Genomic DNA, 17912 nt, shown 5'->3' on the forward strand with positions numbered 1-17912 from the left:
TAATTACCTGGAATAGGTATCACCAGCAAGTAATAGGTTTCACCAGCACCCTTTGCCTTTCTGCTAGTCAATAGCTGAAAAATCACTGTTTTTTAGAAGTGGGGGGTTTATAGTTGGATTTAGTTTGGGGGGGAAAAAGATAAAACTGTTCCCTTCTAGGATATTTTTTACAGTTAATGAAATCTGTCATCTAAATTCTGACCTGAAAGGCTTCATTTGAAGTCAGTGGGAGTTCTGTGTAGAGAAGCCTTGAAGGATCAGGACTTTTCTCCTTATAGCACTATCTAAAGGAAATGCAAGATCTTATGATGAAGGGTGGAAAGGGGATTTGAGAAGGCTACAGTTGGGTCCCCAACCAGAGTGCATTTTAGTTGTCTGGCTAGCTTGAAAGGACCATGTACAATCTCATCCAAAACAACACCAGAGGACATAACAAAATTTCAGTTGCTGGAGAGTTTGTTCCTATATGTCTGATAATCTGAGGTGGTACTGCAGTGTTTTAACAAGGCAAGATGTGGAATATATTATTAAAACGTCATTAAATGGGGATGAAGCAGGTAAATCCTGGAAAAAATAGATTTTAGGTCCAATATTAGATAATACAGCAATATCTATGTGCCTTCTTCCTTATTATGAGTTTTTCAGTTAATACAAATTAAACTAAGTATAGAATTACTCATGTAGCTTCCTGATTAAAAACACCCATTGTGTATTTCCAGGTTAAAGTGAACTCTGACTGAATGGAGGTTTCCTCCTGCTGCATTTTGCTTGGATCTCAGTCACAGGAGAATATTCAGACAGAACTTTTTAAAGTTTACTTACATATCTTGTCCACGTATGTTAATACAATGCATGCCTACGTATGTACAATATAAAACAAAATGGGAAAGGACCCAGACCTGAAGAAGAGCTCTGTATAGCTCAAAAGCGTGTCTCTTTCACCAATAGAAGTTGGTGCAATAAAAGATACTACCTTACCCACCTTGTTTTTTTAATACCCTGGGATCAACATGGCTACAACAACGTTGCAAACAACAGTTTAGCAACTGTACGTGTCTAAAAAGACCTCTAATTTCACTTAGTTGAAAAGGGCTAGACCAAAATAGAAGCTTCAAAATTTCACAGGGGCCTAGTCCTCCATTAAGTCGTATTAGAGAGTTTGGATTTGGGTAGAAGGGGATGGGATTTTTAAATGAGTTGTAAGTAATCAAAAAACTACTTCTGAGCTTGCTCAAAAGGCATCTAAGGTTTTTAGAAGACCCTAAGCAAGCCCTGCCCTGTTTCTGACATTACTGCAATTCTGTAAAATGAGCATGTCCATAGATCTTCACAGTGGGTATTCAGCGTGCTGGCAGCCCTGGCAGGCAGACTCAGACATATCAATCACTGGCCTAGGCACACCTCTCTCTAAAGACTAAAGCCACCTCACAGATCAGTAAGAGACTTCAAGCCTTCTACTGTACCAGGTCAAATGTGAATAAGGAGCACAGAAAGGGGAGTCTATGAATTAGTAGTACATGGCCCACTAGCATAAATTTAGAGGTGAAGCCAAAACTGCCTGAGCTCGCCTCAGCAGACAGTATTGCTGACCTTAGCACAGGTTGCACAGTACCCAAGTTTGCTACTCATCCTTTCTTAGAAGTAAAGCATCACCATGGATTCAGGAGCCCTGTCTCCCAGTGGCCTGGCTTCCTCTAGGGCAAGAGTAGGCCAACCTGTTTCAACAGTTTCCTGCAGATGGGATCACAGCTTCAGGCTCAAGTCTCAAATTGGGGAAGTTCTCTTTATGAGCAATCTCTACCCTCCTGTAGCATCCATTATGGCACCAGGACCTTCAAATTTCTCACCTGGGGTCCTTCTTTGGTTAAAACACCTTCATCTGAATAACCCTTAGCAGGAATACCTAAGACTTAAGCCTCCCTCAAAAAAGCTGCTCATCAAGGACCTTGAAGAAGTACACTTCCCTCAGGAGAAAACAAAATCTGAGGCTCAGATTCTGCAAAACTTCTGACTCTCCAACTGATACATCAGAGCTGTCTCATCTCCTTTCTCTGAGCTGGAAGTAATTGCTTGCAAGAAGACCTACAGAAACAATTTCTGCTTGCCAGGGAGGTCTGCAAAAAACTCTTTGCATCCTTTTCTGACTCTGAATAGGAGGATTTCATAAATGGTCAGATTTTGCACAAGGCCTTATCAAAGAAAGGGAAGCCCAGCAAAAACTGGAGGAGCCCTTCTTTTCTCTTCTGCTTTCTCCCTCATTTCCAGAATATAGAAGAGGCAAACAAGCAAAGTCACACAAGGAAAAGACCAAAATCATGAAGACATTGGGATGCTTTACACTCTCTAAACAAGACTGGCTATTACCCTAGGAATATTTTTAAACTGTTCAGAAGGGCAGAAGCTGCTCTTGACCCTGTCTCTTCCCCGATGAACCATTCAAGAGCTAGAAACAGGAAGAGGAAGAAAGGAAGGCAGAGAAATCATGCAAAAATATTTCCCTCCGGGCTCTATGCTATAGGTTGTATGTCATTATGCTTAAGAATTGATGTAATTAAGTCAGAATGGGAATCCCCAATAAAGCCAAAATGCCTTCAGCAGCTCCAACTTGTTTTGCAAGAGCTATTCTGATATGGAAAAGTGACCTCATCTGTATCCCTGTCATGTAAAATCAAGAAAACACAAGGCCTAGGGGCAAACTTAGAGATCTCTGGGCTTCTTTATTTCTGACACCTTCACCTGATGCACTACATTCCTGACTAGTCAATGTCTTCTCATGCAGGCACATATGACTATGAAAGTGGGGGGAAAAAGCAGCTATTAAGGAAAGATAATCTTTTTGAGGCTCCACTAGACAAGGCTAAGAAACTGAAAGTTTTCTCCTATCCACTTGCTAATACCAGGAATAGTATAATGATACTACAGAATTAACCAATCCTTCTGGGCGTATTCATTCCTCAAGGAAATATGGAAAGAGGAGAAAAGTCAATACAATAGAATAAATGTGATTCAAGAGAGAAATATTATATGTTCAGTGACAAGGTGATCCTTGGTATATATTATCACAAAATACTGTAAGTCCTGAGCAAATAGTTTTGGGTGAAGGATATTATATGCCTCAGGAATTTTTTTTAAACTATATTTTTATCAAATTTATTTCAGTTTTTCCATCCCCAGTTCTACACATCTCATAAAAATCCCAGTGAAAATCTGTGGACTTTCTTATGATGAAGAATAGAAAATAAAATTCTTTGTTCACCTAAAATTTTTTTCTTCAGATCAGCAAGTCCACAAATCTGACCCACCCAAGAACAATGTTGAACTCAGTTAGGGAGCATTGTCACTGCAGTAGCACAATTTCTCATTAAATTATCTGGTACTAGAAAATTAGCTGATAATGATGCAATACATTCCAAAGCTGAAGTGAATAATTTCTAGCTGGAATCTATCTCAGCTTAGGTATTTGTGGCCCCCATTACTGTAACATCTGGGTACCTCGGCCCCTCATAAGATAAGAGAGTGCTACTGTACAGATGGGAAACTAAAGCCCTGGGAGACTATGACTTGGCCAAAGTCACACAGGAAGTCTGTGGTGTAGCTGGAACTTAAACTACAGTCCTCTCAGTACCTAAGCTAGTGTCCTAACCACTAAACAATCTTTCCTCTTCTTCTCTGGAATGGTATTCAAAGGGAAGGATTTAGCCTGTCTTACTGACTGACAGGCCCAGAATTGCTTCCAGAGTTGCAAGTGGACTGAAGAGTCACTGGATAGTTCTGAGGATCTGCTTATTTAAAGAGAGGAGAAAGTTCAGGTAAGAAGTATATTTATCCTAGAATAAGCATTATGGGCTCAAGACAGCTAAATTTCCTGAGGCTAAAATGACATAAATATATCATCCTTATTATTGTTAAATTAGGTAGTATTTTTCTTGAGTAGAACAGTAAGCCTTTCAAGGAGACACATTTTTTTAATCCTGCTAATATGTCAAGGTTTGAGTATAAAACTTCCTACAGTGTTGGAGTACAGTCTTGCTTTACTTCTGACACCTCAGCTGAACTATGCCCTTGAAGGGCTTCTGTAGAGAATGGAGTTAATCTTTTATTATCAATGTACAGCACGAACAGAACTTAGGTGATTGATGATTTAGGTGAATGTGCATATTATACATATATCCACTTATGTCCCAATCCTGCAAACACTTACACACATGCTTAACTTCATGTGCATGAGAAGCCTTGTTAAAGTCAGTAGAACTACTCATAAGAATAAAGTTATGCACATGCTTAAATGTTTGTAGGATCAGGGCCCTACAGAGTGAGAGAATCAGAATAAACTGATAAGTCTTCAAATATGTTAAGTGCTGTTATAAAGAGGATGGTGATCAATTGTTTTCCATGGCCACAGAAGGTAGGACAAGAAGTAATGGGCTTCACCTGCATCAAGGGAGATTTAGGTTTGATATTAGAAAATAATTTCTAACTATAAGGGAAGTTAAGCTCTGGAATAGGAATCCCAGGGAGGCTGTGGAATCCCCATCACTAGAGATTTTTAAACACAGGTTGGACAAAACACCAGTCAGGGATCATCTAGGTTTATTTGGTCCTGCCTCAGTGCAGAAGACTGGACTGGATGACTTCTCAAGATCCCTTATAGCCCTACATTTCTGATGCAGAGGAAGAGCAAAGCTCCGATACAGTGACAAGGTTCAGCAGGGTCTCAAGAAATTCAGCATTCCCACTGATAACTGGGAGAGCCCTGCCCACAACCGCTCAGTCTGGAGAAGCCTGGTCAAGGCTGGTACAGTCATTACAGAGAGTCATCATAGAGCCCAGGCTAAAGCCCGTAGGCGAGCCAGGAAACAGAGTGTGCGCCAGTCTCCATCTGGTGAGTTCACCTGTAGCCGCTGTGGGAAAATCTGCTGCTCGCACACTGGGCTGTTCTCCCACACTATTGCCAAGCACCATTGACTGACTGACTTCGTCGGTGTTTCCTTTCATCTGTCAAGATATTGGATGGCCATAACACATAAGAAAAAAATGGCTGTTTCTGAGCTGTACTTTGCTGATCCATTTGACACTTCTGGAGTAATTTGCAGGCACCATTATTTATTTCAGTATGTGACTAAATGCAACTGTTTGTAAAGAAACAATCTTGTAACGTACAAAATATAATGTATTTAGGGAATAAGTATGTGTTGGCTGCTTTTTGGTTTGATATCTATAAATAAATCGAAAGCAATATACTTAATATAGGTGCCACATATTTCCAGACAAAAAAATTATTAAATTAGATATAGTTGCTACTGTAATAGACACCCTGCAAAAAATACATACCAGAAACGTTCCTATTAATAGGACCTATGGAATAAAAAGTATGGAAATGATCAATTAAGGAAACAACGATAAATATTGCAATACCCTTACAGTTCATAGATTGTCTTAGAATTTTCATATCTACATTTTTAACTACTTGAGTGGCTTCGTTGACGGGGACTGGAGAGAAAAACATGCTGCCAAAAATACTACAATTTTATTTATTGCTTGAAAATAATCCTGTATACAAGGTTATGTTGAAGATTATTTACTAAATAAGGCAATAGATTGATCCTGCAATCTGTTTTTTGTGGGCAGACCCCTGTGTGCCCTCACAATGTAAGTTCGAGGCCTAAATCGTTAGCCTGACAACAACAAAAAATGGTATAAACATCACAATTTTCAAAAGTCATTTTAAAATATCTTCAACTGAAATATTTTTCAATTTCCTTCACATTTTTAGGAAAACTGCTTTTTTCTGACAGCTAACCTTCACATTTTGGAAACATTAAAGACTTTTTCCCAGTGTTACAAAATGGAGGGTTAGAGGTGAAAAATCATCCTTACAATTTTCATTTTATCCATGCATGATATCAGCCTACTTTCTGTGCAGCAGTAACTTCTATTTCGTGATATACATGATCATGGCAGAAGCAATTGCCTTTATTTAGTAAGGACATTTTGGTTTTTTAGTGTAATCTGCATCTGAGATCAAGGTAAAACAACAGATGCAAGTGCTACCTTTACTGACACGATACAAAAATGTACAATTTGTGCCTAAACAATCTGACGGTGCCCTTTTTAATATACCACCTTGAACTACCCTGTCAACTGCTTTACTTAAATAGTGTCTGTGCTGCTTTTCTTTTTTTACTCTACATGCTTTTAGAAGCATAATAGAACAATCCCTTTTACTGACAATTATGTCCTTTTTCTATTTATCTTTTTCCTTTGTTTCTAATACAGCAGACACTCACTGTTGTTTATGCTGGTATTTATTTATATAGATGTACAAAATCACCATAAATAACAGAGAGGGTTTCTGCTGCATTTTGTATACATTTAAAAAAAAATTGGGATCTGTCATCCTTAGTGATGTCATCAAGAGTGTGTACAGCTCTGGGAACAGTGCTTGTTGGTTAGAGAACCCATACAAGGTGAACAAGAGAGGGTTGTTTATGTGTAAGTTCAAAAAAGTTCTATTTTTGGTTTTGTTTGTCTATACAGTAGATAGAATATTGTCCTGGGAGTCAAGACACCTAGGTTCTAATCATGGCTCTGCCGTTAACCTGCTGTATCACCTTGAGTAAGTTGCTTCACCTGTCTGGGTGAAGTTTTTCAGTTGTGCTTAGCTTTGCTCTAATTCTGCTCCAAACGAATTTTCAAACGCACTGTGCCTCCATTTTTTCCATCCCCACCTCCTTTTTTTTTTTTTTTTTTTTTTTTTTTTTTATTTGAGATATATGGAAAAGTTCTTTTATGTTCTCAGTCCTTGTTATAATGTATTTGGGGAGGACAGATTTTGATGTGCTATTTATAGATATTCTCATCACACTGTAAACCACTGTAAGTCTACAGGATTCTTTGCCCATGGTTACAGTGGGATTATACAGCATTTGTGGCAGGAAAAATGTGACCATGTAGATTCAGTTTGTACCCTAATTTGGCAGTCTCCCTGAAAAGAAAATATGGATTTTTGAAGGACAAAACTATGCATTTTTCCCTACTGTTACAGAGAAGTAATCATTGTAGGTATATGCCATTCAGATGGCTAGTCTCTCATTTTGAAAAGTAATAGTTTACCCAAGACAGTGCCTTGTTTTTGTTTTTAATTTCTTTCACTAGCTGCTTTCCAAAAAGAGGCAGATAGAGGTGAATATCTTAAATGGCCTCAGAGTCTAGGTGTAATAAATTTAACAGCGCTATAGTTTTATGTGTTGAGGTCTGTTGCTTCTGCTATTTTACAAATCTTCTGCTCAAAATCTCTGCTCTCCATAGTAAGAAACACCACCAAAACATCATTTTTTTAAAAGGAAGAGGGATTTTAAACTGTTAGAAATATGGTATATTGTTTAATCAATGTACTTTTGTACACAGTTAAACAGAAGGGAGGGAGTATGAAAAGGGATAGTGTGGGCAGAAGATGGGGCTAATTGCTTTGGAGGACTCTGCCATCTTCCTCCATCATAAGCATATTTTCCTCAGTCAAAGACTGTTTCCTTCAGTCAAAGTTGCTACCTACTTTTATTTCATTACCCAGTCCTAATTGGGTCTATATCATGGTTCTCAACCCACGGCCCATTCAGCACTGCAGCCCATGTGATATCCTCAGCGGCATACAGGTAGTATGTATATTGTGTGGATGCAGCCCACATAACACATAAGGAGCTGCATATGTGGCCCATAATGGTAAAAAGATTGAGAACCACTGGTCTATATGTACTGTAAAATCAAATGTATCCGGGGACTTGGTTAAAAATATAGTTGTCCCCTGTCATGGTAAAAACACAATTCCATCAGGTAATGTGTGTATATATGGTACCGAATTGTATCCTCCAAGCATTCTATACCCTTGGTCTGTCCCACATCCTACAGACATAAAAACTACAAATTGAATTTGGGTAAGAAAATTCCCTTGCATCTCTCGTGCAATTGTGACACAATGCTGCTGAATCACCACTAACCTCCATGACATGAGATTTTTATCTCCCACTTCCAACAGGATAGATGTCAAGGGTGATGACCCTACTTCAGTGTCTCCTCCCTTCTCTGTGATATGTGCTTTATTGCTATTTTTTAGACTAATTACAGCACTTTCCAGAGGTTCTATTCACCCCATTACTGCTCTAGGGTTTACAATAAGACTAAGGACTTGAACTCTGAAAGTTGGCAATTTTGGATCACAGAAATTTGTACAGACCTTTCTTGTTTCTGTTTTTAATTCTTGTGGGTTTGTACCCCCCGAGTTTCACTCTGAGTTTTGTGGTTCTAATTAATTATTCATTAATAATTCATTAATTAATGAATAATTAATGAACCCAAAAACGGCAATCAAAACTCAAACAAAACCACCAACTTTTACCTGGTTTGGGGTAGATGCCATATGAGATGGCCTAGTTTTTCTTCGTTTCAATTCAAAATGGTAACTAGCCAGATTCATTAAGATCTTACAGCATTGGCCTGCGTTTCAAGTTGGTAAGATGAGCCAAAACCCGTTGTTTCACACAGTTCCATTGGTACACAAAATAGAAGTTAGCCTTTCTGTGCATGAAAGACACAGCAGCCAGTTGCTCATAACGAGAGGTCTGTGGTTGTCTTGTTCCTCAGTTTGGATGTAAATCGTGGATGGGTCCTAGGCAGCTTGGGGAAAAGTGCCACAAGGTCAGGGAGGTGGAGCAAGTACTGGTTTTCAGCCCACGTCAACAAAAGCTGGCTGCTCTCAAGGCCTGAAGTATAGAGCAGGTGTCAATTCATAAGAAAGTGGTAAAACTCAGAAGGAAACTAGTCTAATGTACTGGCTCTCTTTCAGGTTTCCTGCTTCCATGTCTATTGAAAGCCTTTCTCTATAGATGACAACCCTGTCTCCAGTGTATAAAGTAGTTTTTGTATACTCTAAAATGTTTGGGCTTAGTTTCAAACCCTGTAATCTTTATTAAAATAAATCAGAAAGAGAAAGGGCAGAAACTCTTCCAAATGAGATGTTAACCACCCTGTAGTTGCATGACCAATACACATCAATTAATACGTTTTTTTCTGTCAATATTTAGATTAATGAATCAAAAACAAAATAAAATGCAATACGTATTGAAAAAATCTTCACCCAAAATATTTGATATAATAAAATATTTATTTAATAAATATAGCTGTGCAAATGTAGGGGCCTAGAATCTGATCCAAAGCTCATTAAAGTGAATGGACATCTTTATGTTGATTTTAGTGGACTTTGGATCAGACCCTCAGTGATTATCACCATGACTATTTATTTAAAATGGGATACTCATGGCAGTAATCTGTGTCTGGTAGTGTTTGTAGGATTAGACCCTTAATTATATTTTTAAATACCCTATCTTTGTTTAGATATAAATTCATTGTTACACTGTACTTCATTATATTGTCAATGCAGATATCATTGAAGGTAAAGTAATAAAGCAACTTAGTAATTTACAGTATTTAAGTGCTACTTATCATCTTGCCAGTTTTCAAAGCAAGCATTGGTAGAAATGAGAATTCCTTTGGTTTCATAGTATTTTACAGTTGATCAATCCTAATTTCATAGGAAATGTTTACATGTGATTATTTTCTGTTGTGATTTGTACACAGTTTTATATTTATACTTTTATGCTTTTCATAACAATCATTGCTGCCAAAACATTTTGAGTGTGTGTGCATGATGAAGTTGGAGGTGGCTAAAATGGAGTTTTATGTAGGTTGGAACAAGTTTTTCTAAGGAAGTATATACATTAAACAGACAAGGGTTTTGCCTCATTTTAAGAAATTCAGCTATGTAAATCATTATTCCATTTGTGTGTGCATGTATTATGTACATATGATATCCATGTAGGAATACATATTTCAGTGAAACTATGAACTTTATCTGTGGAGTTAGTCTCTTTTTAATAGTTCTACAACATATTTTATCCTTTTTTGCTTTTTCTCCAGTATGTTGAGTTCAGGAGGATATGTTCTTTCATGTACAATGACTGGAAAGAGTGTGAATCTTCTTGCTAAGTAGGTTTGTTTGCAGAAAGTGTTCCCTAAAATATATACAGAATATGAGGATTAAATTATGGGAAACAGAAAAATGAATGGTTTAATTTATGAATGTTGCATTAGTATAATGTTCCATTAACATAATTTGGTGTTACATTTAAATTCTGGTGGCAGAAAGTGGAGCCAGACAGTTACTCTTAGTTGTGGAGAAGATTTTTTAATGTTGCTGTTGTATTTTTGGATTAAAGTGGCTTTGTGCATATTTAGAAAATTAAGACTAAGTGTAGGTTGTATATTATCAAAGTAACACTGTAGTGAATGATTTTCGTTCCCCCCCACCTCCAAGAACAAAATCATGATTACACATTTAGCTAAGCATAGAAGTCCCCCAATTTCTAATCATACCTACAAATCTAGTTCATGTCTAATCAAAGCCTAGGTGAAAATCAAATTCTTGAACACAGCGGACTGAATTTACCACTGACAGAAATGCTTGTGCTTTCTTACGATAGAAATAAATTTGGCCCACAGTGTTAATTGTTACAGTAGAATAAAAGGACACGTGATGTTTACATCACATATCACACAGACACCACCACCACTCACAGAGTATTGAGTTCTGTGCCCATTCACCTTGCTTCCATAAAAATATACTAACCACAAGTTCAAGGTGAGCTGCTTTAAAGCAATGTTTCAATAGCATAGAGTCACGGTTTGGACTTTATTTACTCAGAAGTTATGCAAGATCTTTTTCTGTCTATCTCTAATATTTTTATAATCCACAGTACAGCATCTAGGCATCAGCTTTATATTTTGACAACAGTAATAGTCTCATTTTGACATGCAAAAAGGAAGATAATATCATTGTTCTAGTCACAGTAGAGCTTCAAGATGAAGGGAGCATATCCTGCATGGTGTTTCTCTTTGGCATGTTTGCAGTTCTACCCACTGATCAAAGAAATGTGAAAGCAAAACTGAGCCAGAGTAAATATATTTAATGATTAGAACATTCAGTGAGTACCTGAGTCACAGATTATTCAATAGGGGAAACCAGTAAGTGATTCTGACCTTGAGGCATAATTGTAACCTTCTTTATCAGACTGCTACAAATACTTAATTTATTTTTGTTTCTTAACCCATGCATCAAACGAATATGCAAAACTAGAAATAGGATGACTCAGAAGCTTGATGATGGATGTGAATACCTTTACTCCCAGAGTTATTGGTTTGAATATATCCCAGGTCAAAGGTGTCTTCAAGTAATTGGCTTCAGATAGCTGTTCATCCTATATGAAGTGAGTTGTTTTCTTAATCTATTGCATTGGATATGCGTCCATGTCATTATGATTGCTGTGTGGTGATGTTCAAAAGGAGTAGGACAGGCTAGTGGTTAGAATGCTAATCTGGGACTCCTGATGACCCGTACTCAGGTTCAAAACCTTCCTTTGCCACACACTGGATGAGCTTGTGCAGATCACAATTTCTCTGTACTTCAGTTCCCTGTCTGTAGAATGGGAATAATAGCACGTCCCTTTCTCCCAGGAGTATTGTCAGGATCAACACATTAAAGATTGTGAGGTGCTTAGATATGACAGTGATTGGGGTGGGGGGGTGGCCATATAAGTAGCTAAGATACATAAAAGTGTATTATAAAACCAGTTTGCAGCCCCAGGAGAGAAGCAAAGGTCTTCAATTGTTTCTGTAAAACACAGGTGAGTTAGTGGGGCATAGGGTGACCAGATAGCAAGTTGAAAAATCAGGGAACTTTTTTTTCTAGGGAGAGGAGGAGAAAGAGGGTACAGTTGTGTATATAAGACAAAACCCCTAATATCGGGATGTCTGGTCACCCTAGTGGGGCACTATAGGAGAAGCTTACCTTGCTGATGTTTGTGCAGTACCTGTTCTGTAAATAAACATGGTTGTTCACATGGCAGCTTTCCCAACACCAGATTCACTTTAAAATATATGGGTTGGAATGTGGAGAAACATTTATTTTTATAGGTTCACAGATGTAGAAACTTATTAGGTAGTGTTTAGACAGGAAATTATTTTACCATCCCATGAAAATTTTCAAATTCTGCACTGGGATGAACCTGAGACCTTTTGACACTTTTAGGGTGGAGGGAGGGATCCAGCAAGAGAATAGTCAATAAACCAGTGGTGGGAGCTCTCACCTGAGATGTGGGGACCATGTTCTAGTCCCTGCTCTGCTCGATTACCAGTAGCTTTTCTGGAATGGGTCTTGTTCTGTGGTCATGACTAGAAACTCTATCCTCAACCTGAGAAATCTTTCCTGATAAAAGGTTCATTTTTGACAAATCATAGTTTTGTCCTAACCAGCTCTACTATAGGGCCATGTAACAGGGTTGGCCTCCAACTGAGCACCACTTCATGGTTAGAGGTCATGCTGTTTCCCCTCATGGCTGCTCAATTACTCCACATCACCATCCTAATGGTAATTAATACTCTTCCCTTCTGGGATCTCATTTATTTAATCTTTACACACATTGGCCCTTCAGACCCATTCCCAGTTCAGTGTCTCTCTCTCCCCTTAGTAGGGAGTCCCCAGTCTTTCTTCCTGGAGCAAGGTCTTGGTTCACCGACTCTTAGTTCTTTACCTGGCTGGATCTCAGCCTTCAGGCTTTGACTTCCAAACTCACCTGATGTCAATCTTCCTCCTGGCTTAGCAGGTTACTCGCTAGGACAGCTCCCCTCCCTTCAGTGTCTTCCCTGGAGGAGCCTTTCCACACTTGCTGCACTCTCTGCCACTTCAGTAATCAGTGTTGGCTAACCCCAGACTTTCCAGCCCTTAAAGAGGATGCCACCCTATTACAGGCAATCTAGTGCATTTTCCTATTAGTATAATATTGTGTCCTATAAATGGCTCAGTCGTGCCATTTAGGCACCACCCACAGTAATAGATTCCTCCCTTAGCTTCTCAGTGCATTGTGCTGCTACTGTATCCTATTACAGAATGCATCACATTCTGACCTACTCTGCCACCACACTGTTCTTGCACTGCAGGCTGATTCAGGAGCTTGGGGGATGAAGCAAGACCATGCCCCCTCTGCCTTTGTTGGGACACTGTGTACCTCTGAGGAGTATGTAGTCTAAGTACGTCCCTGAGTTGCCTGACTCTTACAGAGACTCCACTGAGGGGCAATAATGCTTTGAGTGTAGCTGTCACACACTAACATATATGTAATTTAAGTGTAACTTTTTTGATGTAAGAACTGGGTGGAATGCCAGAGTTATATCTTCCAGTGTCCTATCCCTTTTAAGGTTTGGAACCGTGCTAAAGAGGTTCAAGAGGGAAAGGTCAGGAAAGCAGGATGTGGTCAAAAGAGTTGGGTGCACCTGCAAAGCTCTCCAGCAGTAGGGCTCGGGTAAGCTGATGTGTGTTTTGGATTCCAACAAGTTTTAATAAAATGCTTCAGTTTAAAATAGTGCTCTGTAGTATTCTAGTAGTGTAACGGTTGCATACTTCTCTCCTCCTCACATCTGTATAAGGGAGAGGTACAATCTGGCCTATAGCTGTTTTTTAATAGAAAATAATTAATATATATTATATACTCTTTCTTTCATTTTCCCACAGCTGCCACTTACAGCAGATGAATCCAGAAACAGTTAATAGCAAACATCCAAGCTGTCAAACAATGTCTGTTTTCTATTGTTCATTTTGTTTAATTAGAGACTGCTTCTTCCATGGATAGGCTTTATTCTTGGTGGAGTTGTGTTAATATCAGTTTGTTAAACAATTTGCTTTCCATTGCTGGTCTGTGGATACATGCTATAGGAAATTTAACACTGTGTGTTATTTCTAAACTGCTAAAAAAGGTATCCTGTGAGTCAATCCAGTACATACGAATGGCATAAATAAATCTTTAACATTTCTATAGGAGCACAGAATTTTTCACATAATATTGGGAGCGTACAAATCGTGGAACAACTTGGACCAATAAAATCTTTATTAAAACTAGATTTTGATTTTTAAAACAAACTGATTTCAAAAACAACATACCAAATCAGATCATAATAATACTCCTGGAATATGCAATTCCATTATAGTTTTAAGGCTTTCTCACTAAAGGCTTGATCCTGCTCCCTTTGAAATCAATGCTAAGACTCCATTGACGACTACTATGTGTGCAAGATTGGGTCTTAACTTGATAAAAAGTTAACAGATGAAAGTGTCCCTTGGTTCAGGATACTTGCTTTTTAAAAAAAAAAAAAAAAAAAAAAAAAAAAGTTGAGTAATTCTGTAGGAATAGTTTCTGTGTTATGATGATAGTTTGTTCAGGAAGGACCTGCTCAAGTATGTTATATTTAGGGTGTTCTTGTGAGGTTTTTAGAGAGGACATCCACAAGAGGTTAGTTGTTGTTAGGGGTCTGTGGATATCACAAATAGCCTATTACTGTGCTAATCTGAATACCATTCTACACACAGCCACATTGAAAGAACATTATTAAAGTTGCAAAGTCAAGCATTCAAAAATGAGAAAAGTCAAGAATTAAGCTTGCCTGTGCAGTATTAATTTGGCCCTCTTGTGTTTTATGCATTATGATACAGTGCTTAATTTCATGATCACATATTTTTTCTACAGGACCCTGCCTCCTGTAGAGCACAGGAAAGATGGTGCTCACTTAAGGACCTGCTATTCAATATTTTCTTTTCTCCTCCATTGTTCAATGTGTTGTTCCAGGCCTTATTTACTTCTCCCTCTCCCAACCCATTTCACTCACTGGCTTCCTATTTCCCCAGTCTCCCCAAACTCCTTGTCCCAAGCTACTCTTTTCCCTCCTCCACTCTCAATTCAGCTTTTATCTCCTTTGTTTTCAAATCAGATGGCTTCCTTCTCCATGTTTTCTGGGTGCCAGCAGGAGGGTCATAAAAGAGACAGGCTTCATGCTCTCAGTTCCAGTGTCTGACCCAGAGCAGCTGGAAGCAGTAATTACAAATAAAGTCTTTCTGACCCCCCTCCCCACCCCAATGCCCAGTCCAGTCAAATGTCGGGGTTATGGGAGGCTGAAGCATGCTTGTTTCTTGAGGAATGATTCTCTGGAGATTTTAGCTGTTAAAATTAAAGAAGTCTCTACTGCGCACATGAGAGTCTTTTCAAAGCCTTATTTCTTGGCCAATCTTGGGTGGATTTTCATGGTGAAGGCATATCCCTTGACACAAAATCCACCCCCTGCCAAACTTCAAGTCCCTGCTCCAAAGCACAGGGAGCTAAAGCATTTCAAAGAAAAAGTCTAAAGAATTTTTTAACATGGAAAAATACATTTTGCCCCTTGCCTCATTCTTGGAAATGGCTTAACTTGTTTTTGCTGAAGATTTCTTCCCCCTTCCCCCCCCCCCCCCCCAAAAAAAAAAAAAAAAAAAAAAAAAAAAAAAACCACCCCAGAACAGCATGAGGCAGAAAACCAGCAATTTTGGTCCAAACGGTTCGTTTTGCAAAGTTCTAAATATCTGAAAACAGGATCTTATAACAGGACGTGTAGAACAACCTTAGTATCAGCCCCACCTATTATAATGTTCATTGCTAATAATTCAATTAAATTTATGAGAAAGTAAATAGTCTTGAAACCTACTAAGAGTACAATCTATTATTAGATTATTTTTTTCCTTTCATGATTAAACTTCACCCACTTCTAAAATTGTCAGTATTATATCTTTTTCCTATTTTCTTTCTTTTTTTTAATGTAAATTAAATTAGAAGCATTTATGTGTTTTTGTTTATTTGCCTTCTAACTTAAGGCCATAGACTTGCCTCCATTATTATGGTAAGAAGAGAGGCAAAACAGTCCAAGTCCCACAGAGAAGGATGTGGGGGTGAGAGGTGGAATGTTCTTCTAACACTACCATTTTGCAGCTGCTATGCAGATGCATTCTCATCTGCTGCAGGAGGCATAGCTGAGAAAAGTCAGATGAGCAGCTGCTCTGTGAAGCACGCTCTTCTCTTAGGGCAGAAGAATTTAAAATTCAAAATAAAGTCTCAGAAATTACTGCTGCCCTCATTAAATCCTCCTCTGTGGCTTTCAGACACTGCCAGGGGAATATTGGGGAAAAGCCAGCCAATGGTAGCACACCAGGCTTGCTAGATGTACTGTAGTTACTGTGAGAGGCCTAGATGGGAGCATCAAGTGGAGTGGGTTTTTATGATGTATTTTGTGTTTATTCCCATGGATTTCTGCTGTATGTTTTGGAGGCCCTGCCCATTTCTCAGTCTCAGCTCTGAGAAGATCAAGTGGTGGGTGAGAGATGGGACTTAAACACTGCTTATGTTAAATGTTCCCCCGTGAAACTGTTTTTCAAAAGAAGGAAAAGTTAATTTGGTTCACTTTTTAAAAACAGAGGCTTTGCAAAATTTGCAGTATTTATAAAATTTTTAGACTGTGGAGATTCAGTTACTACTTTTTTAATCACCATTCTGTCAATGAAGCAGGAAGAAAAATAGAAATGTTGTTTTGACATAGCAGGTAAACCATGCTTTTATTTTGCTAACTTTACAAATGCTATTCTTCAGACTGAATAAACACGCCTAACCCAGGTTTAGGATTTGTAATGAAATTGTACAAAATAATTTTGGGTCTTGCTACAAATACTGTAAGATTGTGTCGTGAAAGTTAAGTAGGGCCCAATCCCAAGAGTCAGTAAGGATGCTCAGCATCTCTGAGGAGGCATTCATCAACTCAGAGATGCGGCCTATAGCTAGGTAATGAATATGCCCAGTTGTTCCATCCATACACTGAGCAGCTTGAAAATTCACTTGAGAACTAGAGAAAATTTGGACTAGGTAGGCCTTTGTAAGGAAGGGAAGATGAAAGGAGCTGAGCAACCTCTAAGCACCTGCTCCTTTAAGAGGAAATTAAAAGGAGCAGAGGACTCAATTGGCTGGAAAGCCAAAGTCTTTCTGTGCATGGGCAACAGTAGCATAGGAGTGCTGCAAAGTGGTGGGAACCAGCATCTGTTTTGGTTTGGCGTGGGGCATCATTAATTGATTCGATTGAGGTGGTGGCCAGAATTAATTAGCTAAATGGATTTCTTGGAGGGAGATGAGCTGGTAGAGTTGGTTTCTTTGGGGAGTGAAGAGGTGGCAATGTAAATTAAATGGGTATGACTTTGCGGGGGTAGTTTGGAGGGTATGGAAGCATAGGTTTCTCCCAGGTTAAGAGGCTTTAAACCTCATATAAGGTGTTGGAAACTCCTCACTCCTTGAATGTGCTGGACATCTTGAAGTCTTTCATCATATTTCAAGAGCTCACTAATTACACTGCAATTATTTTTTAAAGTAGTTTGTTTCCTTTAAATCCTTTAAATATAACTCTGACATATGTGATATCCTGATGTAAAGTGCTATAGAAGAGCTAGGTGGTGGTGTTATAACAGTGGGAAGGACTAGCAACTCTTCCATCATGATGATGTAATACAGAAAGCATGCTTCCCATCCAAGCTGTGGCTACTATCTCAGTACAAAGGGACATGAGGCAATGGCAAACAGTGCTGTGCCTGTGCCCCTAGAGAAGTCACAAAGGGAGGAGAATATGATCATATTGTTAGTTGAAGGTAAACATTCTGCAGATACGTGGACTATTATTCATAGTTTAATCTGAGCTGAATTAGGAGTCATACAAATTGTGCCATAGCTATGAGTGCATAATCACATACGACCTTCAGATCAATAGAAAGGAAATTTTCAGCCATTGTTTGAGCTCTACAGTCTTGGAGATAGACTAGCCGTTTCTGTTCTATAAATGTGAGAACCATTCCTTTTTCTTTGTGTAAAGTTCCTTATAAAAAGTACATACTTGTGCAATGAAAACACAAAAGGTAGGATTTTTACTGAAGTATTTAAAAAAATGCAGCCAGAAATCATTTTTACTGGTGTATC

At 38.6% G+C, this 17912-nt stretch overlaps 1 protein-coding gene across 6 annotated transcripts in view; it reads left to right on the forward strand.

Moving 5' to 3' along the window:
• The window catches only part of SGMS2 (sphingomyelin synthase 2), a 67833-nt gene that overhangs the window by 38124 nt on the left and 11797 nt on the right, over positions 1-17912 (forward strand). The gene's annotated exons all lie outside the window — the stretch shown is intronic.

This window comes from Emydura macquarii, unplaced genomic scaffold (assembly GCF_026122565.2).
Source record: "Emydura macquarii macquarii isolate MOO-44397 ecotype Brisbane River unplaced genomic scaffold, CSIRO-AGI_Emac_v2 contig_2863, whole genome shotgun sequence".
Lineage (NCBI taxonomy): Eukaryota > Metazoa > Chordata > Testudines > Chelidae > Emydura > Emydura macquarii.